This window comes from Odocoileus virginianus, chromosome 21 (assembly GCF_023699985.2).
Source record: "Odocoileus virginianus isolate 20LAN1187 ecotype Illinois chromosome 21, Ovbor_1.2, whole genome shotgun sequence".
Lineage (NCBI taxonomy): Eukaryota > Metazoa > Chordata > Mammalia > Artiodactyla > Cervidae > Odocoileus > Odocoileus virginianus.
In genome coordinates, this window is record NC_069694.1 from 41,029,195 (window position 1) to 41,043,688 (window position 14,494).

Below are 14,494 nucleotides of genomic sequence, written 5' to 3' on the forward strand. Positions count from 1 at the left end.
AGCTGTGCGCCTTTGACTGAGTCATCCAGCACTTCTAAACCTCAGTACCTGAATGTGCAAAATGCAGACTTGTTAAGGGTCTGTGCTTGGTAGTCTTCTAAAGATTGAATGAGCAAATGCACCTCAGTGGTCCAAAGGGGCCTCTGCTTGAGCAGCTATTCGTCTACACATGATGGTCCTTGGAACATACTGCTTCATGACATGCTGTGGTGGGCTTAGCTGGGCCTTTTCTACTTCTTCAGGTTCTTTTTCTTTCTTTATATTTAATTGAGAATATCTTCTGCTGAGGTAGCTTGAGTTTTTTATTTTTATAATGTGATGTCATGTTTCATAGACTGATTGCTAACAGTTTTGCAGGTAAACCAGTCAAATATTGCAGTTTCATCTTTTATAAACATTCTCATTTGTACAAGACAGACCCTTAGTAAAATTGTGATATCAAAGAAATTGATCTTTGGTTTTGCCAGCCTTGCATTTTGTTCCCTCCCTCTCTTCATAGCCCACTTCTAGGCTCAGGCCTTTCTAATTTCTTTTCCCTGGTCCAAAACAAAATCCTTGATTCTTTACCTCTTGAGTAATATTGTAGTATTAGTCCTATCCATTGTGTTTGCATTTTAAGTCTACTATCCAAGCTCTTGTGTGGAATGAAAGATGTATTTCCTGTTCAGGATTATTAGTCAGGATAAATATGGGTTTAGCCACAGATATATGGTCTCTGATCCTTTAGAATCTGAATGAGGAAATAAGAACAGCAATATAACAAGGGAATTCGTGTATATTAGGCACCAAAGATTTGCCAAGTGCTTTACATACATTTCCTCCTTGGAGGAAAGTTATGACCGACCTAGACAGCATACTAAATAGCAGAGACGTTATTTTGTCAACAAAGGTCTGTCTAGTCAAGGCTATGGTTTTTCCAGTGGTCATGTATGGATGTGAGAGTTGAACTATAAAAAAAGCTGAGCACAGAAGAATTGATGCTTTTGAACTGTGGTGTTGGAGAAGACTCTTGAGAGTCCCTTGGACTGCAAGGAGATCCAACCAGTCCATCCTAAAGGAAATCAGTCCTGGGTGTTCATTGGAAGGACTGATGTTGAAGCTGAAACTCTAATATTTTGGCCACCTCATGCGAAGAGCTGACTCATTTGAAAAGACCCTGATGCTGGAAAAGATTGAGGGCTGGAGGAGAAGGGGACGGCAGAGGATGAGATGGTTGGATGGCATCACTGACACAATGGACATGGATTTGGGTGGACTCCAGGAGTTGGTGATGGTCAGGGAGGCTTGGCATGCTGCAGTTTATGGGGTCGCAAAGAGTCGGACACAACTGAGCAACTGAGCTGAACTAAAACTCTCATACATTATCTTTTCTATCCTCATAACAGCCCTGGTAGGTAAAAAGTCTTAATACCTGTGAGGAAACCGAGGCTCTTAAAAGGGAGCCTTGCGGTCCTCACGGGACTGGTGGCGTGTCATCCTACGGCAGACTCTTGCTCGTTGAACTGTTATGTGGAACATGTCCATTTGGGAGACTGGGGGCAGAGACCTAGGGAACAGGACATGGGAGGATGGTAGTAAGATAAGACACAGAGTTATAACTCTGGGCAGCAAGAGAGAGGAGCTCAGGAATAATGGACACTCAGATATCAGGGAGTCAAACCCAACACATGTTTTTAACAACGTGTCTGTGTGTCCTGTATATAAACACTGTATGTATTCATATGTGTGATACATGTTATGGGCACTGACACTGATCATGGTTGTAATTACTGAAGAATTAGCATTAAGAGTAAAACTGGGAGTTTTTTTTTTCCTGGACTGTCTCTGTACAAACAAATATAAATTACCATGGTGTCAAGTGTTGACTTGTATTGCTCCAGTCTTTTGTAGCTAAGTAACAGTTCTTGATACTAAAAGACACATAGTAGTAACTTTGTTATAAATTTGTTACCCAATGGAAAAAGCTTTATATATCGTATTATGCTCAGTCTTCATACATCCTTCTCATGTAGTGGTTGATGCCTCACGTTTACAAAATAGTCTAGAAATAAAACAACCTAGTGGATATTCGATGTTTTTCTCAAATCATAGTTTATGTATCAAAGAGTTTAATACTTACTGAGAAATCTAGATATGTAAACAGCTAATACTAAGGTAGTCAAAATGTAAATGTGTATGATTAGTCATTATTGACCTTCAGCTGCAGCTTCACTATTTCACCCAATTGTTTTTTATTCACTAATTTAACATATATTTATTAAGCATTTAATCCAATTGTAAGAAAACAGAGCAGTTCAGAGAGTTTGTTACAAACTATCACTGTTCTCTTAGCCTGTCCTCACTCACTGAAAGTTTGTAATAGTTAAAGGAAGTAATTTTATTTATCATAGAAGCTCTTAATCAGAAGAGCTGATATGGGGAGAAAAGAAAGAGTCAACCACGAGGTAGTTTTCCCAGAGCTCGTCTTCCAGTATCACTTTTAATACTCTTTTTTACAAAGGATAGTTAAGGGTGAACTTTTGGTTTACAAAGGGATATAAATCCCTCTTACATGTAAAATTTAGTCAAAGGAAGGAGTTGCTCTCAGCGTGTGTCTTTATCGGGAGGATCGTCACAATCATACATGTCTGCAGCAGTTCACGAAGCACCCGCCCCATGTGAGGCTGCAAGAGAAGTTGTGTGACAGATACAGCTCGATCAGGGTTTCTCACTCATCACTACTAGTGTTTAGGGTGAGAAGACTTCATGCTTTGGAAAGTTTTCTGCTTCACTGGAGGGTATTCCGCAGCATCCCTGACTTGTACCCGCTAGACGCCAATAGCAGCGCTATAGTTGTGACAGCCAGTGTGTGCAGACGTTGCCACATGTCCTGGGGGCAGAATCACCCTGCTTGAGCACCACTGATCTAGATGCAAAGTCTAATCAACCTTAACTCTTCTTCTTTGCATACTTTCTGCTATATAAGACAGTAGCTCATAGGTTATATAGAATTGCGTCCATCTATTATTTTGCAAACATATGTACTTTTATTACATGTTTATTTTCAAGATGATGATCATGTTGACTCTATAATTTCTTTTAGAATGTCTGAGTTAGTGTGCCTGGATATTAAGGAGAAAGATAGAAAAGAGAAGAAAAAACATATCCTAAACATTCCGTATACTGTGATAACTGCATACCCAGCAGTTAACGTAGGAGCCCTGTTGATTCTCCGTTACAACTGTTACAGAAGAGAAAGTGAAAGTGGAGATGGGTTCAGTCAAGGCTGTAAACCTGTTGTAGCTGCTGTTGAGAGCAGTGAGAACATCTGTGCAGTGGTCTCAGCCTCCCTTCCTGTAGAGGGAGGTGTCATGGACAGTGCCCCCACACTCTTCCCCAAATCCCATTTCTGCAGGAACTTTGGAGGGAGAGCATTTACACTTACAGGAAGGAAGTGGTATTTCTGAAATTTATATATGATACATGTTTATTAAAGTACATTTGTTCAGGCTTAAGAGTGGAATGTTCTGGGCTCTGCCCTTTCCTCCTCTGCGGCCTCTTACCTTCCTCTCTCTCCTCCAGCATCACTTCCTTCTCTTCTCATCATGCCTCTGGGAGAGCAAACCATGTCCTGGAGAGGCCCCTGGACCACTGGTGGTTCAGCATGCACTCGCTCTCTCATAGGAGCAGTGAACTGTTGCGGGCCAGCCCCAAAGCTATGGGGACTGGCTGTGGTTTGGGGGCTGCAGACCCCCAGCTGTGGTTTATAGAACTTGTAAATATATAACCTGCTTGGGTTTGTCTCTTGCTGATTGTCCAAATATGACACCTAAAGTTAAATCATTTTAAAACCAACTCTAAGAGTCTACTCCAGTTCTCCATTTGCCACTGGAATTTTGTCCCATGCTTAAACCCCATTTCCAATAAGCTGGGTGTAGGCTAGGCTTAGACACACTCTTACTGTGTTGAGATTGTTTCTAGGATTAGGGCTATTGAACCATCTGGTGTTCTGCATGTTTCCTTCATGTCAGTGGATGCCATTTAGCTTTCAAGAGTTTTGCTGTGTAAACCTTCACATTCTTTTTAAAACATTGTTTTAATTATAAAAAATTCATGTGTATAGAACATTTAAAAATTGATGTAAAGGACACCATATACCACTACCTGATTTAATAGGGACAGTCAGTATCCTGGAGGATTGTTACTAGGATCCTCACAGATGCCGTAATTCATGGATGCTCAAGTCCCTTTTTATAAAATGCAGCAGTATTTGCGTATAATCTATGCACATCCTTCTGTATGCTTTAAACCACCTCCAGATTATTTTAATGCCTCATACAATGTAAATACTATATAAATAGTTACCAGTGTGCAGCAAATTTATTTTACTTTTTGGAACTTTCTGGAATTTAAAACATATTTTTTCCATCTGAGGTTGGTTGAATAACGAATGTGGAACCTTAGGATACAGAGGGCCAACTGTATTACCGTTTTACCATATTTTCTTCTGATCTGTTTCTAAAATAAAACATAGTTATTGCTGAAGCCCCACCCATTGATCATGTTTCCCTTGTTCTTCATAGGTAAATCACTGCTCTGAACTTTCCATCTCTGATAGAAATTTTTTTACTGGTTTTAGCTCAAATTTTCTATTACACCTGATGGCTTTTTTTTTTTTTTTCAGGCAAATAAGAGTTAAGACTGGGATCCATTGAAGATTAGTGTTCACTTTAATTCTATTGGAGGCTTCCCTGGTGGTTCAGATGGTTAAAAATCTGCCTGCAATGTGGTAGACCCAGTTCCACCCCTGGTGGGGAAGATCCCCTGGAGAAGGTAATGGCAACCCACTCCAGTATTCTTGCCTGGATAATTTCACAGACAGAGGAGCCTGGTGGGCTACAGTTCTTGGGGTCACAAAGGGTTGGACACGACTGAGTGACTAACACTTTCAGTTTCACTTTGATTCTGTTGATTTCTTCTTTATTATTCAGATAAAATTTATCCATTGACAATGTGGAATTTATTCTGACTCCTACAGGGAGAAAATAATAATATTTAGAGAAAATCTAGGGAAAATATCCAGACTAACTTGCAGAAATATGCAAAAATACAGATGCAGAAATATGTATCTTGCCCCTTTTAAAGGAAAGCTTTCCTGCTGTTAAACATTTCATAATCTATTTTACAGTCCTACCAAGTTCTCCTTTAAAGTTTCCTCAGTTCTAATTTCATCATGGAGCTCCGAATGGGAGAGGCTGGCAGAAAAGCACAAGTGCCTTCCTCGAGGCCAAGCCTGTCCCTGCCTGTTTTTGACTCAGCAAGGAGTGCCAGGGAAGGCTTATTTCCCTCTTTCCCGAAAGTTATTCATGAGATTTTTTTTATTAACCAAACTACCTTCCTCTTCACAGAGGTGGAAAGTTGCCAAGAGGAACAGCCCCACAGGGCTTCAAAAATCCTCACTGATTCTCTTGCAGAGTGTCCAGAAAGCATGCATCCTCAGCCGATGTTACATCCTCCAGCTTGGCCCACTCCAACCAGAAAGCTGTCAGTGACCTTGATTCTAAAATACGAGTAGCTGACCAGTTGGTATTCTTATTTTCTCTTTAGTTATAAATATCAAATGCAGTGGACTACAACTTGAAACACAGCTGATGTAAGTGTAACTATTTTTAATCAAATGTTTTCTGAAAGCTGGTTCTCGCATATGTTTTCTTTCCGGAGTGTTTCAGATTAAGCAGAAGGCAAGTATTGAAATGTTTAGATCAACAACAGACAATGTTTATTGTCTCCCTGACCCCCATGGTTTTTTTTTTTTCCTTCTTAAGTCTCCACTCTTGGTGCCTCTCACTTTAAAATCCTAAATGTTAAGTTTCTGTCAAGGTCAGATGAAGACTGGCTGATCTCTTGTGGCATTTAGGGATATCACATATCCTTGTGTAACTTTCCTTTCCTTTGTATGGACTTGTCTGGTTTAGGAGGTTTGCCAATTTAAGTATCTCTTTATAGTGCTAGTTTTGAATAATTTAATCTGACTCAGTTACTAAAAGCAACAGGGAAGAGGATCACCAACAATCAATTAGGTTTGCACATAAAACCTACTTCATAGCAGTTATTAAAATTTCCATCAGTATCCCTAATCTGTTCAATACTTGCATATGTAAAAAGGAAAAATAACTGTATCCCCTAGATCAAGAGCCCTGTGCTCTGTATATTGAAGAAAAGCACTTTGTAACCTGGATCCCTCTTACTGATTTCAGAGGGATTTGGAACTTCTTAATTTATATGCAGAAAGTTATTGTGTTGGCCAAAAAGGTTCATTCGGGTTTTTAAACCCCAAGTGAACCTTTTTGGCTAACCCAATATGTGTGTATATATGTGTGTGTATATATGTATATACACATACATATTTCTGGGGAGATAAATATAACTTTCCATCAGATTTTCAAATGGAAGGATTCAATCACAGTTAAGAACCAGTGCTGCAGAGTGTGTATCACTTTAGCTTTCTGACAGCAGCTGATTTTAAAAATTGCTAATAAAAAAAGATATATAGGCTGTCTCATTAAATTGTTTTTAACTTTTGTACTTTTTAAAAAGTACATTTTTGTATTTTTACCTGTTCTTAGAGAGTGGAAACAATTAAGTCGGCTCAACACAAGTCCCAGGAAAGCCTCCCTTCACTTTGGGTATCAGGTGGAGAAGCGAGGAGACACAGTAGCAATAGCCCTAAAAGGGAGTAGGCTTCACTGCTTTTCCTTTCTTACTCTTCCACAGGATTGCTGATTAAGCATGAAGTTAACCATTAGAGGTTGAAGCCAAAAGAGAGAAAACAGTTCCTTTAACAAATATTTATTGAGCACTCTGTGTCAGGTCCTGTCTTGGCAAGCAGACAAAACTCCTTCCACGTGTAACCATAACCTAGACTTCTAGATCTTTTTCTTTCAAAACTTTTTCTTTGGACCTCCAGAACAAAATATTACCTTGTAGAATGTTTTTAAAAACAGCCCTCTAAATTTATGGTATGTAGTCATAGTCCACATTATGAGCTAGAGAAAGCTACTTACGAGAAGAAGCTTCTAGCACAGATCATAGCTGTGAAACGTAACTGTTAGGAGTATAGTAAAAATGTAACTATTAACCCAATAGGCTTATTGAATTTACAGATAGTGTGAACCTTAAGCTTTGTTTTGATCCATCACCCCTTGGTGACCTTCCTCAGTTGACTATTCCCATTTTTCTCTCATCCACTTTTCCTTAAATACATGATTGTTCCTGGGACCATTATTTAATCAGAAGCAAATCCCGGATGGCTTCTTCCAACCCCAGGGGTCTCAGTCTGAAGATTAGATAGCCTTTTTTCATTACATTTAAGAACTCAGGTCTCCTCAGGTCACATACTGGTAATTCTTCTAGAGAAGGTAAGAACATACAGAAGTACTATGGCCCACAAACGTGTAACACCTCCTCCTCCACAGACAAGCCGATTTTCAACTTTCAGCAAATCTAGAGCTGAGGCTGTGAGCTAGCCCGCTGTCACAGCCTTCCCTCCCCACCTGCCAGGTGGATTTCAGACCAGAGTCCTCTAGCCCCCGCTCACCTCGCTGAGCGTTCTTGTGGGTGGCCTGAAAGATGCATGCAGACTCACAGATAAAGCCTCTCACCCGTCCGTCCCCATCCGCCCCAAAGAACAGTTGTAAGGATGGCTTGCTGTGCTTATTTACATCTTCTCATTTACTCATCACAGCCCACTGCAGTGGGTTCTGCAATCCTTATTTGATAAATGAAGAAACCAAAGTCCACAGAAGTTAAAAAGCTTACCCTGATCTCAGGCATGGAGCCCAAGATTTCGGTGCAGGCAATGTGATTTAATAGTCCAGACTCTTCACCATCATGGGAATACTGTTAATTACAGGGGTTCTTTGAATCTATGGTTCTCAACCATGGATGTGCATCAGAATCACGCAAGAATATTTTAACTGCAGAGATGTCAGGGGCCCATTCCACTCATGCTAAATCACTGTGGGTTCATTAGTATGATAATTCTGTGATAACTCCTAAGGACTCATATAATGACAAGATATAACAACAGGTGAATGAATAGGTAAACATGGTGTGACCATGGAATAGAATACTGTTTAAAAAATTATGAGGATTACACAACATGGGAAATACTCGAGACCTATTGTTAAGAAAAAAAAAAATCAGAATTCTAAATTAAAAATATAATCACTGAAATGACTTAACTCAGTGAATGAGTTAAAATTAAGATTAGAGATGGGAGAAAGAATTACCAAATTTAAAAATAGAACTAAAGTAATTTCCTGGACTATAGCACAGAGAGAAGGAAAACTTAAAGGGTGAGATACAGATTACAAAAGAAAGAGTAAAGCTGTCTAATTGAAGTCCTGAAAGGAGATAATAAAGCTGCACATTTCTGGTCCTACACCAGGTTCTAGTCTAGGGTAAAGTTCCGGTGGCTTACGGACCATACTTTTAGGTTTTTTTAAAGTATGGGCTCTGAAGTCAGTCAGTTCATAGCTAAAAGATGTTGATTCCTAGTTTTGCCACCTACTTTCAATGTTATTAGTATTTAACTTGGCCAAGCCTCAGTTTCTTCATTTGTGAAGTTGAAATAAGTAATACCTGTTTCATAGGATATATGTATGAATTGAGCTGTTCAGTATATGGCACAGAGTAAACACTTAAAAGTGATAGTTTGCTTCTATTTTTTGTATTCCAAAATCCATTAATTTGAGTATTGAACGACAGTTTTGTTGATTGGTTTATGGGACCATGGAGCTACACAAAAGCTTCACCAGTCCACTAATTTATTTTCAGCACAACTTCACTAATTAATATTGCTTCCACTCTATTTATGCCATGTCCTTCTTTCTAAAGCTACGAACGTGGGAGATTGAAAACAGAGGCTATGTCAAAAGCTTACTTTCAGATGCTATGCATGCTTTCTTATGAAAATATTGATCAGTAGCAAGTGGCCAGAAAGGAATTTATCTTAATTCTTTTTAGGCTCTTTAACTGTGTTCTCTTAGGCATTATGCATCTGATAATTTGCACAAGTATTGTTTTAGTTTCCTAGAGCTGCCATAGCAAATTACCACAAATTAGGTGGTTTAAAGCAACAGACATTTACTCTCTCACAGTTCTGGAAGCTAGAAGTCCAAAATCAAGTTGTCAGCAGGGCCGTGCTCCCTCTGAAGGCTCTATGGAAGGCTCTTCAAGGCTCTTCCTTGCCTCTTGTAGCCTCTGGTGGTTGCTGGCAATCCTTGACATTCTTTGGCTTGTAGCTGTATCGCCCGTTTCTGCCTCTGTCTTCCCCAGATTTCCCCTTTGCCTTTCTGTGTCTGAATCTCGTTTTCTCCCATAAAGAGAACAGTCATTGTGTTTAGGGCCCACCGTAATCCAGTCTGACCTCATCTTAATTAATTATGTCTGTGAAGACCCCACTTCCAAAGAAGACCACATTCTGAGGTTCTGGGTAGACATGAATTTAGGGAGGATAATATTCAACCCATTACAAGTGTCTTATGGCATTAAGCTTACAAAGCAATGGTTCTGAAAGTCTGGGATAATGACCATTTTAGGCCCAGTATGCACTGGGAAAGATACTTACATGTATCCATGGTATCTCTTATGTGCATGGCTTCAGTTGTGTCTGACTCTTTGCAACCCTGTGGACTATGTAGCAGATCAGGCTCCTCTGTCCATGGGATTCTCCAGGCAAGAATGCTAGAGTGGGTTGCCATTCCCTTCTCCAGGGGATCTTCCCAACCCGGGGATCAAACCCACATCTCTTACATCTCTCACATTTACCATTAGTACCTCCTGGGATCATTATTATTAAAAATCTTTCAAATTGGAAAGTTTTCCAGTATTTTGAATATTTTCTAATGGAATAATTCCTGTGATATCTCTCCATTGATTAGATGGTGGACCGTACATGCACTTGTGCCCTAGTAAATGCTTAACAATTGACTGTTCAGGAAAAAAAAAGCAAATTGAAGCAAAACCCTGATTTGTAGTATTTGTTAATTTTCTTGATGTAAATACTTGCACTAATATCACTTTCAAGCTATCAACATAAAGTCAACTGGTTTGCAAATTTTCTGAAAATTTAACAGTCCTAGTGAATTGGTCAAGCCAATTCTAGCATACCACTGCAAGATTTCATAAACAAAGCAGATATGAGATCACATCCTGGATATTAACCTAATGAGCAATAGTCAGATCAAGAGAAGATAATAAATCACTTCATGTAAGGTTCTTTATTCATGTGTTAGTTACATAATACCTAGGGACTTTGCAGGAGCTGAGTAAACCCATTGAGTTGCTATATGACATCTGTCATATGGTCGTTAAATAGAGCTGTGGTTTAGTGAGCAAAATAACATACTTGAAAGCAAAAGCTAGATTTTACTTGAGATTATATGATTTACAGATAGCGTGACCTCCAACAAGTCACATAATCTCGTCAGACGTTATTTTCCTCATTTATAAAATGAAAATAAAAAATACCTACTTTGCATAAATATGAATTGTATTAGGGTTAAGTCATTGTCATAATAACATCTAGCACAGTCCGTGGCACATCTATAGCATTAAATGTTCATTCAGGACATTTTATATTTTTAAGAAAAAATATGTTTGTTAGCTCCACGAAGGGAGGAGATTTTTTTTCTTTTCCTGTTGTGTTTACTGCTGTATGTTCAGCACCTGGAATAATATGTAGCATATAGTAGGTAGCCAGTAATTATCTGTATAGTAAATGAATCGTCAGTGTGCAGGAGATGCTAGAGACAAATAGTCTATATAACTATTATATAGACATAATAGTCCTTGGTTGTTATTGGAAATACAATCTTCAACCAGCCATCACAAGCTCCCCTCCGCCTGCTGTTCCATCTTGTTCTTACTGTCTCACCAGCCTCCTTTTCCTCCCCCATTCACCTGACTTTGAAATCCTGTGTCCCATCAGTCAGTGAGTTAGGACACTCTAACTTAGACCCTGGGCATGACACCAGACTTTGAGGTTGAAATGGGGCTTTGTTTGCCTCAGTTTCTCTGTCTATTGGAATCTTTCCATGGCCGTGAGAGAAAAATCAATTAAAACTAAGCAGCAGATGGCAACTTATTTGTTTAAAAAGTTGGGAACTCCAAAGAAATAGCTAGCTAGCTTCAAGGCCCACTGGATTCAGAGCTGACAGTGTCATTTGGCTTCTCTCTGCTGCTCAGCTCTGACTTCTGTTATTCAGATTTCCATCTTCAGCTCTGGAAGGTGGCCGCAGCAGCAGTCTCAGGCTCACCGTGTTAGGGCACCAAGTCCTGCAGCAGAAAGTCTGCTTTCCTGGAAGCTGAAACAGGTTTAAGGGGCACCAGATCAAAGGTTTCTAGGTCCTCATGGTCGTTGTTTCACAGCCCGTCCCTGGAGGTCACACCGGGGACAGAGAGTGTGAGGCAAGGTGACCGCATTAATAACCATTCGCAGCCTCCATCCCCTGGATCTGGCAGTGGACATGTTGACCAAGGTGGGCGGTTGAATCCCCAAGCACAGGGAGTGCTGGTAAACTTCAGAGAGGGGACCAAAGTAACAGATAGCAATCATTTCTTCCCACCCGTCTCCCTGTGGGAAAACTAAGACATCTAAACCCCCCTTATTCCTGAAATTGTATGATCAAGTATACTCCCTCACTAGAGAATGTCTAGTCTGTGTGCCATTCTTGTTTTATTTTTTAAGTAAGTTTTTTTACTTATTTAAAAGTGTCACATAGAAATTAATAGAAATTCAAATAATACAAAGATACATGTAGTGAAAAGTAAGCTTCCCTTCTTTCTAAGATCCCTCTCCTCCCCAGAGAGAAGCACTACTTTGAATTTCTTTGGGTAGGCTTCCAAAAATATTCCATGCATATACAAGTCTATGTGTATATATGTTTATGTGTGTAAGGACCATGTGTATCCAAATACATGTAAACTATACAGCATATTCATCTATACACACGCTTATATTCTGTTAATCTATAAAACACTCCGCCTCTTGCTTTTTTCACTTAATGAGCTTGGTAGGACATTCCTCAGCAGCTTACAGATTTCTAGGGAAGTGATGTAGCAGACTCTAGAGCACACTACCTTGGGTTCAGATCCAACTCTGCCCCTTATTAGTTGTTTAATCTTGGACAACTTGGTTAACCTCTCTGCATCTGTAAAAAGGGAAGCTTAAGAGCCCTTGCCTCCCAGGGTTGTTGGAAAGATTAAAATGAGTTAGTATATGTAAAGAGCAGTGCCCAACGCATGGTAAGTGCTCTGTGAATGTCAGCTTTGGGAACCTACCTTATTCTTGGTAAAGCGTTTCATTCATCATACACTGCTTTTCACGCTGCTTTTGTACATGAACCGTCTTTTGTAGTCTCTGAATCAGTCTGCTCTCTTTTCTCCTGGCAAAGACAAACTCAAAAAGCCTACCTGCCCTATAATCCTACTTGATCCTGATTTCTCCCTGACCCCAGGGTCTTTATATTTTTTAAATGTATTTTGTTATTAACTTGACTTTTAATAGCCATGGAGTTTTTTCTGAGTGTTCTTTATGACTTGTGGGGATGTTTTGTCCTGAATTTAATTTTTATCTCTTTGGAATATCATTTCAGCTCCTTGTCATGTAATTTATTTCTTATGTAGTTTTCTGACGCATTTATCAGTAACCACTCTTTCAGAAATCTGCCTGATTTGCCCTCACTTTTCCAGCTGAGTTAGTTGACTTCTGAATGTTCTTCCTTAATCAGCCTGTGAAATCTTTGAATGCATCCGCTACTGTTCCTCATATTCATTTAGTTACTTGCTTACATGCCTGTCTCCCCACCTCTAGACCTTATTTCTTGAGGACAAGCACCATATCTTATTTCTTCACGATATTCTTCTATTGGGAGATGTACAACAAATATTTACTGAGTTCTCTTTCATTCTTTGGGTAGTCAATTGTTGCTCACTAATTAGAAGCTTAGCTAGAAATAGAAACTTAAGTAGAAAGTTAGCTTGTTTAATTAAGACTTGGCCAAGAAGGGTTTCTTTCTGCATTTCCTCCATCTTTTCCCTTTATGTAACATAGAAATGCTGATGACTCCAAATTCTTTTATCTAGCCTAGACTTCTACTCTGAAATCTAGGCTCCAGGCTTAGCTGCTTGATTGACATCATTTGGGTATCTGGTAGTTAACAAACTGAATTCTGAATCTTGCCTGCCAGTCTACACCTCCTAATATCTCTCCTTTCTCAGGAAATGGCAGCTCTATCCTTCAGTTGCTCAGGTCAGAAACCTTGGAGTTATCCAGAACTACTGTAGCCCATGGGTCATCCTGCTGGTTCTGCCTTCAGAACTCATCCAGACTCTAACCACTTGTCATCACTGCAGCCACCCTTGTACAAGCTACCATCCTTAACATCTTTTTCCAGTGGTTTTAGCTTCCACGGGTGATTCTCTGGTGAATCAGTTGTTATCAGTAGTTGATGATTACAAATTTGTGATTGTGTATTTATATCACTTTTTTTCACTTTTGTTTTAGAAATTTTGTTAGCTGAAATTCTGTTTAAAAAGAAATTCTGTTTAAAAAACAAAAACAATCTCTGTTCTTCACATTCCTTTAAAAACTTAGTTTCTTTATGTACTCATGGATTGTTTTGTTTGTTTTTCAGTGTATTATAAGCCATTCCCATCATTATTTATTTTGATGTTAAAATTGTCTGACTCTTAGCCAGTAGGAGTCTTTCATGCTAGATTCTATGTCCTTTTGACATGTCCCTACTTGATTTTGAATATTTCCTTATTTATGAAGTAATATGATACTCTCAGTTCATACTATACTTTTCCTACCCCCGTCCTGTAATCAACCATGTCTCCAAGGAGCTCTGGTTCCTTTTATTGGAGAAATTTCTTCCAGTCTGTTTCATTATGCAGAGCTAGAAACCTGTGTTTCTGTTTGTTTGTTTGTTTTTAATCTTGAATTCATACTGATACCTTTTAATTCCAGTCCGACATCACGGGCCTCTTCCCTTCTTCCTCTGCTCCATATTTGTATTGCCTTTCTCCAATAATGAAACCCTAGTTGCCAATGACATCAGCATACCCACGCAGTTTGCTCAGTCCTTTCATAAATACAGAATAGCTTCAGAATTGCTATACCAATATCAGTACTAGCTATGAACTTACAAATATACAGTTTTGTTTTGTTTTTACAGTCCTCTGACCTTCAAATATATTCAAGAGAGGGTAGTCAGAGTAATATGTTCAAAAACTCTTAGGATAATTTTTTCCTTCTATATAGCTACAGTGCCATTAGAAGTATAGCTAGTCAAATTTTTCATTTTTGTTCAATTTCAGGGATTTCCCATCTTACTGATTTAATTTTATTTTTTCAATATCAATATTTATCAGTCTCATAGAATTTATATGAGATTAACCAGACCCTTTAGAAGCCATTATAGCATCGTTGTTTTATTACTTTTTAAAA

At 39.0% G+C, this 14,494-nt stretch overlaps 1 protein-coding gene across 4 annotated transcripts in view; it reads left to right on the top strand.

Moving 5' to 3' along the window:
- NFKB1 (nuclear factor kappa B subunit 1) overlaps positions 1 to 14,494 on the top strand; it is a 119,706-nt gene that overhangs the window by 38,186 nt on the left and 67,026 nt on the right. The gene's annotated exons all lie outside the window — the stretch shown is intronic.